General features: G+C 43.5%; 1 long non-coding RNA gene across 1 annotated transcript; it reads right to left on the reverse strand.

The window, feature by feature from the left end:
• Positions 1-369: 369 nt before the first annotated feature.
• On the reverse strand, positions 370-10,651 carry LOC118944097 (uncharacterized). Its single transcript, XR_016491302.1, has 2 exons — positions 9,749-10,651; positions 370-3,367 (listed from the first exon to the last, which is right to left on the reverse strand). It is a non-coding gene; the product is annotated as an uncharacterized LOC118944097 (long non-coding RNA).
• Positions 10,652-17,016: the final 6,365 nt, after the last annotated feature.

A 17,016-nucleotide genomic window follows, 5' to 3' on the forward strand; every position in this document is an offset into this window, starting at 1 on the left:
CCCTGAAAATAGCTGTGCAGCGAAGCTCCATACCTAACAGAGCTTGAGAGGATCTGCAGAGAAGAATGGGAGAACCTCCCCAAATATAGTTGTGCCAAGCTTGTAGCGTCGTACCCAAGAGGACTCAAGGCTGTAATCACTGCCAAAGGTGTTTCAAGGTACTGAGAGGGGGGGGTTGCTTTGTCTTTATGGGGTATTGTGTGTAGATTGATGAGGGGGAAAAAAACAATTTCATCCATTTTAGCATAAGGACTAAAGGCAAGGGGTCAGAATACTTTCGGAATGCACTGTGTGTATGGTATACTTGTCCTGTTGATTATGCTGCAAACATGGCCTTTGCTTTGGACTTAATAACATTTTGCGAAGTGGTACCATTTTCCATTTTTATTTGAATACTCAATATAATATAAACAATACATGAAATATAACACAATTTTGCAAACATTTCCAAACACTAATATAAAGAGTCAGACAACTGCATAGAGATCCAGAGAAATGCAGGACTGTAAATGCCCCATTCTCCTCTTTTAAACATTAACATGATTTATAACTCTGGCAAAAGTTGAGTTTGAATTGTTTCTATAGAACTAGCAATATTTCATAACTTGAAAATAATTCAAGAGGGGTGAAAAAATGTTCATCTTCAGACACATCTGAATCCTCCACAAAAGATTCCCTTTAGTTCCAAAATGCAGGTCCCTCATACATCATGACTAAAGTTGGATTGTCATAGTTACAATTTAGGAAACAAAATAAAACCCATTGTATAGACGAAATATCTAATTCAATGAAACATACCCTGTGGAAAAATATCAGGTGCTGCATCACACCAATGTGAAATAAAACAAAAGCTCATTTGGATTTTAATAAAAAAGATGCATTTTCATAGTGTACAAACTAAGTGATTTTTCTACCCTAATACTGTACACAAACTGGTAAAATGACTGGTGCTGAAAAAGTCTGAGTACACACAGGGCATTGAGGACACATTGTAAAAACTCACATTCTGAGGTTACATTTTACCCACAAGTCCCTGAATTTAAGTACTTCTGTCAGTTCAGTTTAAGTGGTGGAGTGATGAGAGGGATAAGGAAGCCATTCTGGCTCTGGCTCTGTTCTGGGTTGAGGAGGTGCCACTGTCCACAGGGACAGCAGATGGTCTTGAGTCTGCTCCAGGCTCTTCCCTCCCATTGGTCCCTGGTCACTTCTCGTCTGGTCCAAAGCAAAAGCTCTATAATGGCACAAAGCCCTGCACTGCAGCTAAACTAGAAAGGATGGTCAACTCCAATATTTTTTCTAGTGGTGTGTTGCACTATAAAAATATACTTGTTTGTTTAAACATTGTTATTCAATGGTTAGCTGTGTGTTAACAGTGTTTCGGGAATGTTTAGCATGCTTACAGTCAATGTCTTTATGATATAGGACACAGTACAGCTGTGTGTTGTACTGTATCATTTAGTATACATCGCCATGCACTACAGCCTAGACCAGTGTTTCCCAACTCCGGTCCTTGAGTACCACCCAACAGTACATATTTTTGAAGTACACCTGATTCTACTTGTCAAATAATCAAGGCCCTGGCAAGTTGAATCGTGCGTTTTGTCTGGGGCTACAACACAAATGTGTGCCGTTGGGGGGGTAGCCTACTCGAGGACCGGAGTTGGGAAACACTGGTCTAGACAACAATCAGCACAAACACGCCACAGTATTGGGTGGTTTAGGTAAGTATATCTGGCAATAGAGAGTCAATTCTGTCTATCCCCATTACTATTCACTCCGATTCACTTCACTGTGGACGGCATAGTGAACAGGAACAATGTCATTATACCAATATAAGAGATTGTGTTAAAAAATAAAAAAGCATCAGGAAGCATTTCCATCACAGCTACCAAAGTGTCTCTTCAATGACATCAGTAAGGCAAGTGTTTTTTCAAGGTGAGGAGTGTGGGTCTGTGTTCTTGTTCAAGTAATGAACTCTTCTGGAAGCACTGGAGATTGACTTGAGATGTGGTTTCGCAGCAAGGTTGGCAATTGGGGCAAAAACAACACGTGCTGTACCCGTGTATGAGTGAAACTCTTGGAGGTGAACAGGTAATGCACGTGCTACATGTCACAGCAGTATCTCAAAGCCACATCTGACACCCTACCGGTTAAATACTCGGACATCGATTATAAATGGAAACCCAATATTTTGCTTCAACTGGTGCAGTGACAAGCCATATTCAGCTTTTCAGTTGAAAATGGCATGTTGGCTACAGCGGGAATGGGGGGGAAGGGGGGGGGGGGTATGTGAATGTGTATCATACATGAATGTGGGGAAATATAATGAGCGTCAATTGATAATAATGATACAAATGAGTTTTGACTCTTATCGGTCTCTTTTGTTATTGTAGTTAACACTTATAAATCACAAGATAAAATGTGTGGAAACAGGAGTTTTCTTGAAACAAGAGCTCCAAGGATATTCTCTTGGTATCACATCGTCTCAGGTTTGCTAGTAGAAAAGAGTATATTGAGGATGAAATGAATATTGAGGCCTGCTCTTCGTACAGTGCAGTGATATTGGGGTCTCAGTGAACGGCCTCTCATTTTCACTATGTGAGGGTGAATGTCATATCCTTCAGCGTTGGAATGTGGTCCAGGTGACAATGCCTTTTTGACCAAGATAAAATTCTCCATCACTTCCTCAACGGGCAGAGTCTTTGTGCTTCTTGACAAAGGTTAACCCTAGCGAACAATAAAGTGTGAATTCAGAACAAAAAGGCCAACAAAAAAGAATCGTTAGGTAAATATGTGTCGAATGAATAATCAAACAGGGCGAATTTATCTAAACATCTACAAATAATGCATGTGAGAGAGTCTGTACAAAACAATAGCCTTGTCATCGTACGAAATGGTAGAGGTTTCCCATGTATCTGATATCAAAATGGCCATTTTCATGAATAAACCTGCTCTTCCTCACCCTCCCGGGCCTAAAGATGGAAAGGATGGCGATATGGTCAGGCACGGCTTAGATTTTTTGGGGGTCAAAGCTCGATAACACTGGTGGTTTTGACGGGCTTGGTCCTACTCCTTCTTGGTCCACCTCCATTTTCTGCGCTGCGTTCCCCTCTCCCTTGGTGACGTGTCAGCCTGGACCGTGGTCCAGTACTGGTGGGATCGTTGCGGTGGTAGTGGTCAGATGGTGGTGTATATATAGACGAAGATGACCACCAGCAGGTTGAGCACGGTCCCGATGATCCCGAGCACGGCCAGGATGCGCTCCTCTCGGTCGTCCCCAGGGTCCTCGGTGTGGGCGTGGCAGACATGCCGGCCGTGGGGGACCATGTTTACCATCAGTAAGCCCCACCCCCACAGGATGCTATGCCTACAGATGGGAGGAGAGAGATGAGTGGGATACTGCCATTTACCTGTTGTAAGTCATGTTTATTCTGTACCTTACGTAGAGGTCTCCAATTCTGATGTTAAAAGACAGACAGACACACAGACATGTACAGTCGTTGACTACGTTTCACTTTAGACACGCTGGCATTTCATATTACTCAAGGGATAAAAAAGTTAACGAAGAACAAAATCAAGCATGACTTTTTTCTTATGATGACCCATATTTGGCTAACCCTTTCTATGGTTCCAGCATAACAGTGAGAGGTTGGGCTGGGCAGCCCAGGGTCCCTGCTCCTGTCCATTTCCATGCAACAGCCCCATGTGTTCATTCAACATCATTGCCCATGTCAAACTGAACGTTTTATCGTCCAACTCCAGCCTCATCATGGGACGACAGTACTGTGCTACTTTGTCATCGAGAGACCATTCAGGAGGACTGAAGTAGAGAGGACAGATTGTCGTGGGTGTCTATGGAGTGCTCTTACTGATACAGCTTACAATGTGGGCTCCCGTGTGGCGCAGCGGGGCTCCCGAGTGGCGCAGCAGTCTAAGGCACTGAATCTCAGTGCTAGAGGCGTTACTACAGACCCTGGTTCGATTCCAGGCTGTATCACAACCGGCCATGACTGGGAGTCCCATAGGGTGGCGCACAATTGTACCAGAGTCATCCTGGTTAGGGTTGGGCCGGGGTAGACCGTCATTGTAAATAAGAATTTGTTCTTAACTGACTTGCCTAGTTAAATAAAGGTTAAATAATAAAAATAAAAACAAGAAGGGAGTCCAGGTCAGTTTGTGACAAAACAGAAACAAACTCTCTCCTGTACTGCACTTGTTGGCTTCTCGCTGCACAATGCAGGGCCGAACAGAATAAACAATAGAGGAGCCAACAGATGTTGTAGCAGCATTGGGGGCCCCAGTGAGGCCTGGGAGACAGTAATGTCTGCTCTGATGTGACTTAGCCATTCAGCGGTGAAACACGATTATTTCCAACCCAATTAGGGGGAAATACATGTGGCATCTCCTCGCTCCAGGCCCCAGCCAGGGAGTCACTCACTCACACATGGCCCCGGTGAGTCCTCTCCGCGCTGGCCTCTCAGAGGGGGAGGGGAGAAAAGACTGTTCCCTGCCGAATGACGAGAGAGAGAGAGAGAATTAATAAATTAGAGAGAATGTGAGGAGGGATAGAGAAGGAGAGAAAGGGGAGAAGGAGAGAAAGACAGGGATGAAAAAACGAGAGAGTATGATGAAAAGAGATAGTAGATGTGGCGGTCTCAAGCAGCGTTCTCAATAGACACCACACTTGCCCATGATGCAACGGAAACTAACAGGCTACAATGGTTTTAAAGGGTCTCCAGTGGAACATAAACATTTAATGATGCTTTTCCTGCCTACATCCAGATTTTGATTCTCAGATCTGCACTCCACTTTGACTTCTCCAGCTTTATTAGATCTCATCGCAACCTAATTTCAATTTACGTGCAACTGGTAGCCCACTGACTCAATTATTCACTCCATACCCAAAGCCCCAGGTGTAACTGTGAGTCACTGGGTGTTGACAGTGGACCGGGATCTGATGGGATGGGTGGTGATGAGTCTCGGTATGTGCCCTCTAGTCCAGCTTTAGTGTCACTGAGAAAACCCATAGCAATGTGATGCCTATTTACCTGTAATCAAGGCATTACCAACCCAACAGATATTATCTTCTTCAAGCATCAACCAGTATTGAAAATCATTACGTGTAGATGGTATAAAAAAATACTGTCTTTAGGTATATTGGTCCTCATACAGGTTGCCGATATACAGGTTCTTAATTTACCCACCACAGCATATGGATTACACTAACCTATTCTATGAGAACCACAACGAGGTAGATGATAGGAAATTGATGCTCTAGGGGCAAAACCCTCAATGGCCAGACACACAGAGGCATATCCACAATCATCATCAGTAAAAGAGCACGTATAACCCACTTATTTTAAGTCCGTAGCAATGCTCGATCTTAGCCAGTCGGAACACAACACAGGCCGGTTCAGAAAGCAAGTATTAGTGATGGCTCATAGGCTCGCTGAGATTACAAGGCTTCACCCTGCAACATTAATATCATAAGGGATCAGAGCGAGACGCCATCGATGATTAATGCGCGTACATTTGCTCCTTAAAGAGCGCTAGTACAGCGGAGTTAGAGACAGAGAGAACGCTACTGGAGCTACTTCAGTGGAGGAGCCTGGATGGACCTCCATTTGCAGTCCTCATTAGAGTCAGCAGAAAACTATTGCAGTTAAAACAGCGTTCAAATGAGATCAAAATAGCAGCGTGTGCAGCTCAGTTCAGACACTTTCTCTGCTAGAGTCTAATGGAAACCATTTGATCATTTATAGTTCCGAAACCTCTTTAAAGACGACCCCCCCCCCCCCCCCCTCTGAAATCTCCGAGCTCAGACTCCTCCATTTCTTTAGGCTTTTCTGAAGTCGGTCTACTAATGGACTGTGCATCTGAGCACTTTACATCTCAAGTGTAATGGGAAAGGTTTTGAGATATAAAGACAAACGTGATTGCGTGTACTCATCTACAGTACCAAGTACCTTGCCCCCAACCTCCCATTTTCACACTGGCAGGTAGAGTTGTACAGTATCGCCCTCTGTACACTGGGCTCGATAGGGAGCTGGCTATCTTTAAGATCATAAACAACTGCTGCTGGCTTCCAGCCAAACACTTTAAGCACTAAAGAGAGATTAGAGATAGGTGTTGATGAAGTGTTTGGCGACATCGGACTGTTCACCTTGGGGAACCATGCAAGCACGCGCACGTACGCGGCAGGGAGAGAACTCCGGGTCACCGCCGCTGAGAGAGAGAGGAGGTCGATAACGGAATGTTCCCAGTTTCACTCAACACTAATTGCCAGTTAAAACAGTAACGCTAATCCCTGTCGCTGAGTAGAGATCCATTCGTACGCAGTTTGTTACTACTATTGTAGTGTTACTGGCAAACAGGAGGAGAGAAATGGTACTGCACACATGATCTAGAAAAACAGTGGTACCACAACGTTATATATTTAGGAGTCAGTATCCACCCAGAGGTGTAAATAAGAAGGAATAATGAAAGATAGAGCGGTGTAAAAAAAAAAAAGCGAGGTATATTTAGGAGACGTCTTCAAACTGTGGTCCTGGAGTGACCGTTTTTAGGTCTGACCTGGTCTGTGCCTTCTGACGTCCATAGATGCTGGAACTTGCTGCCCCATAACAGGATTAAAATAGCTCTCTCCCTCTCTCTCCAATAGAGGGATGCACACACACACACAACTCGTGTTGAGCCGAGTCCTTCAGAAATGGGGCAAAAATAAACCAGAAGCACAACGTACTGACGTTGGATCAGAGTTGTGTTGTCAGGGGAATGCTGCCAGCATGGAGGTATGGTTGGTGAGCATCAGCGCGAGTAATGAGATGCCTCTCTGTTGTTCTTTCGATTGGTGTGTCACTCACGGGCAAACTATGTAGGCTGAGTCTCACTTGAAATGGATGAACACTCCCAAACCGCCTCCTATCATCATGTCAGCCATTACAGCCCGGATACCTGACTAATTCGGTATTCAACGCTGTTGTTGCTATGTTGTTTAGACGACACTTGGCACCAACATATTGTTGGCGCCTGACATTTTTGCAATATTCAAAAAGCAGTTGTTCGTTTATGAATCGCTAAATATAGAAAAGTAGCCAAAATTCGATTCAACTGACCATGACTGTGAACGCTTCTCTTGTGGGACGAAACACTAAACTTTGTCAAAGAAAATTATTGTTCGATACAGTATGTGCATTGAATAAATGATAATGGCATGGTTACAGCCTTGAACACAGAGATAAAAACCGTAGAGATATGCCTAACCCCAGATTTTCTCCCCGCTCTGTCACACATTGTCTCTGGTCTTAAAATAATCATGAGATTTGTTTGTTGCACAATGCATATTTTACAGAAGTACAACATATCATGGGCTCATCCTTCTGGCCTGAAATGCTGACCGACCACACAGTAACAAACAGTAACTTAGAAACTCAGTTTTGACACTTTAACTGAAGAATGCCAATGTGAATAGGTATTGTTTCAATAAATGCATATCAATATGTACTGTATATCTCCAATTGATGCTCAGGGAATGAGTTAGGACAGTTGATGCTCAGGGGGGTGGAAAACAGGAAGCAAAAATCTAATTTATAAAATGCAAATACAATTGAAAGAGCTGCAATTCAATATATTGTCTTATTGAATGCAATTTAGATAACACTGTTATGCCACCCCATATGGAACGACAGATAATGTGGCCATAATGTAATTGCTCTAGGAAGAGTGGGAAGAGTCTGGATGTCTCAGGCAATTGAAAAAAAGTAATTGTACCTCTTAAAGACATAGTGTTGACCTTTCCTCAAAACGAACACTATATTAGAACCCTTACTAAAACAGCACAGACACACTCACATACACCCAACAAGATGAGTCACAGAGAGTGATGGGCAGAGGAACCAGACCCTTATGAAGGCCCAGACATACACGGGCCTCGTTATAAGCTCCGATGGACAGGCAGCGTGGGAGGGAAGAGTGGAGCCCGGGGCCAACGGATGACTGTCAGATCGCTTCCCATTCTTTCGGGCATCTTTCGCTTTTTCCCGCTCGGATTAGTGACTAACTATCCTTCCGACCAGAGCATCCGGACTGACACTGGATTCAATTCCTCGCTTCCCATTTTTCCAGTGTTATTCCCACTCCCATTCCCATTAGCTTCACCAGTGACCTCTTTTTGGGATCTCTCCTTGATGTTCAAGAGGTGGCAGGTTAATTGTGCCCTTTCCCATTTCCCTCCCTTTCTCTGCAAATTAAATTGACGTTTACTGGAAACACCTAGTGTCTCCTCCAACCAATAAAACTGAGAGATGGTGGCTTAACTGACTTCATCTTATCAAATACAAGTTGATTGTTAGTAATTGAGTAGTGTTTCAGAGAGAGATTGGGGAACACAATGTGAAAAGCAGGGGGATATGCATAGGGTCTTGAAGGCGAAAACAGACCAGAGACCATTCTGCTTCCCTGTGGCATCCAGCTACATTCTGATTGATCAATCCCTCCTCCCCTGGCTTCTCTGTGAATGAATCTGACTCGTGGGAATGCCTTGTGTAGCCACACATGTCTGGGATGAAAGCCTGTGTTGATAGTGATAGATGGACATGCTTCTCTCTGACATGGGGACATACACCCAGGGGGCCAATTCACACCTGTCAGCCATGCAAAAACATTCAAATTGATGAGGGAATGCAGTACTGACACCAAACAGTTACATGGGAATTTTCAAAGTGGGAAAGTTACAGACCCCCTATTTTGTACATGAATGTCAGACAAATGTGCAACATCACATTACGATCATAATTCTTTATTTGATATTTTTCAAAATGTTTAAAAAGTAAAGATATGGTTTAACAAAAAAACAAATATATATGTCAAAAAGGAGTCCGAAGGTACAGCACAAGTGCAAGCATATGAGCAATATCCTACAGGATACGCATGCTTCCAAAACTATAGTACATTCTCTGCCTTAAGCGGAGGGCTTTTCAGCATGAAGCTATCTGACCCATATGCCCTATTGAAAACACTGACAGGACTCGCTATTGCTCGCTAATGCTGGAAATAACGTAGTGGACATTCTGGTTTTTGCCCTAGCACTACACAGCTGAATCAAATAATGAAAGCTTAATAATGAGTTGGTTATTTGAACCAGCTGTGTAGTCCTAGGGCAACAACAACAAAAAACGTGCCCCAACAGGTGGCCCCAGGACCGAGTTTGGGAAACCCTGCTTTAGAGCTGGGATGGGCAACTCTGGTCCTCGGGGGCCTGACTGATGTCACACTTTTGCCCCAGCCCCCTTAACTAATCATGATCTTCAGTTTAGAACACAATTTGTTTAAATCAACTGCCCCCGAAGACTGGAGTTCCCCATCCATGCTTTAGAGTAAACAACAACCTGACCTCTTACCCAGCTCACCTTCTAAACAAGCCCTGTGGGGAAAATATAGCACAACGAATGTGAAAGGAAGTAACCGCCTCATTAATGGAGTCCCATGGGAGCAACATAGCACTCTTCAACCACATGTTCAGTGACTGTTTCTCTGTTTGGCTTTTTATCTATTCAATAAACATTTAGAAGTTGCATCGGATAACATCTTGCTCTCTTTTTCCTCTCATACAGTAGCGCGACACAATGACACTCGTCATGCACAGACAGACAGGCAGACGCACGCATGCACACAAGTACGCACACATTCACATGCTCACACATCTCTGGCTGTAATGAACAGTATGTCAACTAATGACTTGCATACTCACCACACATTGCACCAGGGGGGTAGCCAATATGCCCCTTCTTTTTTGCTATTCCAGTACCCTCTCCATGTCTCCACCTTCTTGCAAAGCTCCTTCTCCACCCCCTCCCTTTCCACCGGCACACTTCTTTCTTCCTGGTCCAGGTCTCTCGCTGTTGGAAAATAGTTCAAAATGTCCTTCTGCAACACAGATTTGTTTGCAGTTAGTCTGTGTTTCACTGAAGCAGTCCTTCTGAAACTCTGATGCTTTTAAGTATTGCTTTGGCTTCGCAAGTAGAATGAAGTCCTTAACTTGGCTTTGTATATGGTTCGACTGTTTTTAGATCAATCTTCAAAACCTCCAGAAGGAAGAGTCCCACCTGGACTGATCTGAGCCTTTCCTCAGGTGTCAAGAACCTCTTTCCACTGTGTCGGTAATGGAACATTGAAGTATGCTTTTCCAACATGCCTGTCGCTATCAATATTTGATAGGAAGTCTTGCTGTTAGAGCTTGATTCCCACTGTCTTTGTCGTGAGACTGTGGACAACGTTTTCCCTCCTCTTCATATAGTCGAAGTCCCATCTTCTGTCCCAGAGGTCGATCTGCTCAGTGTCAATTCTGCATCAGAGTCTTCACAAAACATAATCTGATCCTTTGCACTTGTTGTGGACCTTTAGAGAGTCTTCCCGACCCCAAAATGATGTATTATTCAATTCTATCTTTCTATTTCTCTAAATAAGATCTGCTGCTGGTTGGAGCTGTATTCAAGTAGGAGGGGTTTTCCATAGTGACAAAAAAGGCTGGGAATGTAGCCATAACACAAATATGGCCAATGAGAATGGCACTGGATGAGAGGCGGATTGTGAGATAAACAAAAAAGAGAGACCCCTGAAGGAGCTGCTGAACTGACAGCAGAGGAGAGTGAATGAGCAGGTGAAGGAGGAGATGGAGGAGAAGGGGGAGGGAGGAGGTTGCAGAAAAACATGTGGGGGTGGGATGAAGGGGAGGGGGACAGGTGGGTCAGGTTGCGTGTCTCGCTGTCCTCTGGTCCTCTGTCACACCCATGGATTTCCTCTGAGGACACAAAGTTGTGAGTAACAGCCTAAGAAATCCCAGATAGGTCTTATATCGCTCTATCTCTCTGAGGTGCTCATCCATCCGTCACTCTCCCTCTCTTACCGTCGCTCTCTTCTTCGGCCCTTCTCTTGACTTCCCCTCGGTGTCAGCTGGTTGGCTGTCAGACGCCCTGCTTCTCCTCTCACAGGGCCGGATGAGGATTTAAAGCCTGGTGGTTAAACCTGCAGTGGAATCCCATTTTATTACCTGCCCACGTTGTCATGATCCTCTGAAGGAGTACACACCATCTTTCTGTCCATCACTTTCAGGTTTACAGGTTTGTACCTTTTCACAATTCCACCGTCTGTCTCTCTGTTTCTCTCACTCCTCGTGCGTCTCTGTTTATCGCTGAGCAGTTCTACCCCCCCCCCCCCTCTCTCTCGCTCTCTCCACTTCGAAGCTCCTAGAACAGCTACTGACTGGCAGCATCCAAAAAACCATTCATAATCCTGCTTTATAAATGACCCGTGTTCCTTGTTATGCACACACCAATGCACAAAAAGATACCAGCACACACTCTGGGGAGACATACATGATGGAGTGTTAGGTTACAGTAGTATATAGTGTGGTTATATATAAAATACAACAAATGACAACAAAATATCTGACTCAAAACAACAATTTGAGCACTACTCACAAGGCCGTTACCGCAGAACTAGTCTAAGGCTCAAGCAGCAGAATCAGTGCTGCCGTACTAACAGGTCCCATTTCTGGTATAGCACCAGTATGAGCTGCTGTATTCTCTACAGTCGTCCAGTAACACCGGTGCCAATGTGCCTGGGACTGTGGCCCACTGGCCTCCAGCTCCATACCCACTATCCAACGCCACCATCTGGGCACTGGCACTGACAGCCAGCACACAGGCCGACAGATGGGGAAACATGCTCGCTGGAACCAAGGAGGAGGCATTTACAGTTCTGCCGGTCTCTGTTTATGTTTGGGAGGATTTGTGGAGTTGGTGCCATTAGATTGTTGAAATACAATGAACGGAACAGAACTTATACTGCAACTTTACCTCACGTTCTTTGCTACATGTTCTATATAGGTACAGCAAGTACACACACACACACACACACACACACACACACACACACACACACACACACACACACAAACACACACACACACACACACACACACACACACACACACACACACACACACACAGAAAAGTGCAAACATACATTATCGCATTATCAGAGATTTAAATGACATGAATGATGGCTTTGTTGCAAGGTGTGACGAATGAAAAGCATTTCCTGTAGCTTAAGCTTTATTGCCAAAAAACATTTAAATCAACACCGTAGGTGGTGAAACTTCATTTATTTAATTTTTAAAATGTTCTCCGCCAACTGGAGCAAAGCCACCAAATAATTAACTGGAACCATGGTGATGGCGAGTAGGAGAATAACCCTTCCTGTAGGCTGAATGGGCACATTATCTTTCGATTAGCAGAACACAGGGTATAGACGACACTCACTGTGACATAGAAGGGCTAGTGTAATTGGAAAGTGTGTTGGCACTGGAAAGAAACTAAGGCAGTGGGAGGTGGTTGGGGAGGGGCAGTCAGAAGGGCAGTCAGAAGGGCAGTCAGAAGGGAGGCAGTCAGTTCTTATATAATTATTTCCTCCTTTATTTAGGGGAAACTCCTCCATCTTTTTTTTTACCTCGAGAAAATACTGATAAGAACACACACAGATGTGACAGATGTGCGCACACACTCTACTCACCTCTTTCTCCCATTGCCGGATATCCTTGGGTCTGACTTAACCCATAATCAAGCAGCAGGTGGTTGCTAAGCATCTGCCTCTGTGGAGACCCCTGCTTCATCACAGCCAGCCTGCTGAAGACAATTCAGATGAGTAAAAAGTGAGAGAAAGGAACGAGGGATGACCGGTGAGGGATGGGCTGTTTTAAAGCATTCCGCGTGCTATACTTTAGTTGTTTAGGAACGGACTCCGGAGACGTTACATAATATATGCAGGCTGTCATGGCTGTAAGGTCAAGTAATGTCATATTGACGCGCACCCTACGCATGTAGGCTATTATGATGGAGCATTCAAATGTTGTGCTGGCCCAGGTATACTCTCGTTCGCATATCCCTCAGAAAACAACTTGACAACAAGAATCATTCTCCTAAAGCAACACGGTCTGAGTCATGCACTCTGGTGCCTCTGAAGGTAGAGAGACAGGCAGCAGCACCCCTCTCCATGTGTGACTCTGTGGGGATGTGACGGAAGAGGAAGTACAGCTACGAAAATGTTGACGCTGTAGGGACCTCTCTTTACAAGCATTCTACAGTAGGCTTAGAGAACCTGCAGAGGTGTGGAAATCAGGAGACAAATACCCCAAAACAACATTAGGGAGCTACAGTATATCAGGTCATTCCACGAATAGAGTACATTTTTGATAGTGTGACTTGGTACTCATTCAAGGGTTTTCTTTATTTTTTACTATTTTCTACATTGTAGAATAATGGTGAAGACATGATAACTATGAAATAACACATGGAATCATGTTGTAACCCGAAGTGTAAGTGTTAAATCATAATGTATTTCTTCAAATAGCCACCCTTTGCCTTGATGACAGCTTTGCACACTCTTGGCATTCTCACAACCAGCTTCATGAGGTAGTCACCTGAAATGCATTTCAATTAACAGGGGTGCCTTCTTAAAAGTTAATTTGTGGAATTTCTTTCCTTCTTAATGAGTTTGAGCCAAAATCAACCATAATTCCCCTTGTGACAGGGGGAATGGAAGCTCATTGTGTGCAACAGGGAGGGGCAATTGAGTGCAAGCTTCACCAAAAAAAAAACGTTGTAAAAATGATTGTAAAGAAATAAAAAATAAATTGTTGACATGTTATTCCTGACACGCTCTGTTTTCAACCACAAGACACCAGAAAATGGACGAAAAGAGTAGGACCAGCTCATCTGCTTTTACGCTATAGTTTGACTGTTATAGGTTTAATGTTCCTTTTGAAAAAGCAATAGTTTCAACGTATTAAAATAAGAGTTCAGTTCACATAACAGGGTTGACCTTAATATGAGGGACAGTGAATGAATCACTAATCCCATGAAATAAATAATCATCTTCAGAAATGACATTGTCAAAGCGAAAACATGACAACCCACTGTGCACACACTTTGTTGAATAAACGTTGTTTCCTTGTCATTTCAATGAAATGATATTGAACCAACGTGGAATAGACGTTGAATTGATGTCTGTGCCCAATGTGTAAGGTTTTACAACGATGGTGAAAACTTGAAGAAACGTTGGCGTTAAGTGGGTTGGAATCTTCCTTGGTGTTGACGAGGAATATGTAAAAATATGTAACAATTCTTTATTCATATAAAACATCTGACATTGAATTTCTACTTAAAATATCTAAGGGAGGCAAAAATGTACTCTATTCTGTGGAACGAACGATGTGTCATATTAATGTTAGAGGTAACAAGACCTCAAAGTAGCACAATTTCCACATAATTCCACAGTAGAGAAGTGCAAATTCCCAAGAGGCAATTTTGTTCCATTTTTGACCACTTCTATTCTAAGCTGTGCACGTAGATCAAGTTCCAGCATAAATTAAATCAATATACTAATATTTATGAAAAGCCATAGAGTAGGAAAAAAAACTTCCTGGGGTTTGCGTAGCTCGAGGCTACCACCCACATCCCAACACACACCGTGACCTGTACACAAACCATGTGCTGTATGCAAACAGACCCACACAAATGCACGCCGCATGCACAATCTCAAACTCACTCATGCACAATTACCATCTGCATCATTAGCCCTATCAAGCCTGTTGCACATTGAAAATCTCCTCGAGCAAAATGCTGCTCAGTTCTCCCAGTTTGCGACAATAAAAATCCCTGTTTCAACAGGACGAGGAAGGAGAGATATGCTAAACTAATTAAAGCGCTCACGTGGAACAGAAGACCGAGACCGGGGGAATAAAGAATGAAGCAGTCTGTGCATACCAATAGTGGAGTGGGTGTGTGTACACCTTAGAGACTCATGGAACTCCATGCTACGTATATTTGCTCCCAGTTCAACCCACTTCATCTTCACCATAGTTCATACAGCTAGCTGGATCTGGAGTCAATGGAGATCGCATAGGTCCAAGACGGTCAATAAAAGTTACCGTTGTTGCAGGGACCTTTTTTTAGTCATGGTAGAAGTGAAAGGTAATGTGAATGTAACTGACTTAATGGTATCATTACACAAAGAAATGTCAACGTGCTACTTCAATGCTAGTACTGATGACTATCCTATCAAATGGCCCATTGGCCTCCATCCTATCAATCAGATCAAAGGCCTGCTTTGCTCCACTGATTGTTAGCCATTTAATGATGGAGCCTGCAGCGATATAAACTATATACAGTAGGATATCACAGGGTAATTCACTATTTCCACCACCGTCTTCATTAGCACATTTCCACGGCCCCAGGGAATGTGGCGTCTTACAGGCAGAGTACTGGGCAGGCCGGGGAAGCTCCCAGGCGTGAAACAGCCAGTGACTAAGATAACCAAGCTAATTTTGATTGCTCAGGTTAATATCGAGAGATGGGGGGTGGGGGGTGTTTGGGTGATTATGATTATAGTTGGAGTCTAAGCTAATCAGAGTTACATTAGAGGTTTGATAATAACATCTCTCTCATTTCCCTGGCCAGTGGTTACAGCTCTCCAGTTCCCCTAGCTAACCCTCATCAACCCCCAGGGGGCTATTCCCACCATGCATGGGATTGTGGCAACCATGAGATTAGAGGTTCTTCCTCTCTAATTTCCAAATTTAGTCCAATGTCAGTCACATGTCACATCAAAGGGGAACTGGGATGTCTCTAAGGCTTCTTAGGTTTGGCTCTTAGGTTTTTTAAAGCTGCAAAAACTTGATAACCATAGTGTGCCAGGCTGAGGCCCTCCCTATCTACACTGAGTGTACAAAAAATTAGGAACACCTTCCTAATATTGACACCCTTTTGCCCTCAGAACAGTCTCAATTTATTGGGGCGTGGACTACAAGGTGTCAAAAGCGTTCCACAGGGATGCTGGCCCATGTTGACTCCAATGCTTCCCACAGTTGTGTCAAGTTGGCTGGATGTCCTTTGGGTGTTCGACCATTCTTAGTACACATGGGAAGCTGTGTTGCAGTTCTTGACACTCTGAAACCAGTGCGCCTGGCACCTACTACCATACCCCGTTCAATGGCACTTAAATATTTTGTCTTGCCCATTCAACCTCTGAATGACACACACACAATCCATGTCTCAATTGTCTCAAAGCTTAAAAATCCATCTTTAACTTTCATCTACACTGATTGAAGTGGATTTAACATGTAACATCAATAAGGGATCGTAGTTGTCACCTGGATTCACCTGGTCAGTCTGTCATGGAAAGAGTTCCTGATGTTTTGTACACTCAGTGTATTTGGACACACTCAGTGTCTAAGCATCTGAACAAGTCCTAGAGGGAAACTATGAGAGGCCATGTGATTGTGAGCTGGGTTGAGACGGTATCTATCCACTTCCCAACGTAGATTTTCACATGCTGTTTTTGTTTCATGGGTATTTATCTTATATTAAATTGTCTCCCTGCAATATGTATTTATAATTTATCTGAAGCCTAGGCATTCAACAGCCTAGTTTCACATTAAAGGAAAAATCCACTCAAAAAGTCTTGATATTTTTTTTATTTAATTAGGCAACTGTTGATACAGTCACAAAACGTTTTGCATGTCAGAAGTCAAATCTTCAAGATATAGGATTTTCAAGAAGCAAAGTGTCACTTGCCACATCATCATCACGATAGTGATACGGTTTGCGTTATATGATGTATTTTGCTTCATTGTGCAAAATGCAATATATCGACTATGCCAAAAACATACAATAGGCTAAAACAATTACAGTATTTCAGATTGCTGTCTCACTTGTCACTACTGGTGAAACAGCTTCTTTATCAAGCATAAACAATTAGAAAGAATACAATCAGAAACTTGTCCTTTGCCTCAATTAGTTTGTATATCTGAACCATTGCTCCCACCTAGTGGCTATTTGAATATCCTTCACCTCCGCACATTCTCAAATTGTTCTCCTATTTCAAATTCCTTAGCACCAAATCAATGGTGTACATGCTACAGCTTCAGAGTTTTCAATACATTTTGGTTATAGCCTGTCT

The sequence above is a fragment of the Oncorhynchus mykiss genome, chromosome 24, assembly GCF_057628025.1.
Source record: "Oncorhynchus mykiss isolate SJ-2025 chromosome 24, ASM5762802v1, whole genome shotgun sequence".
NCBI lineage: Eukaryota > Metazoa > Chordata > Actinopteri > Salmoniformes > Salmonidae > Oncorhynchus > Oncorhynchus mykiss.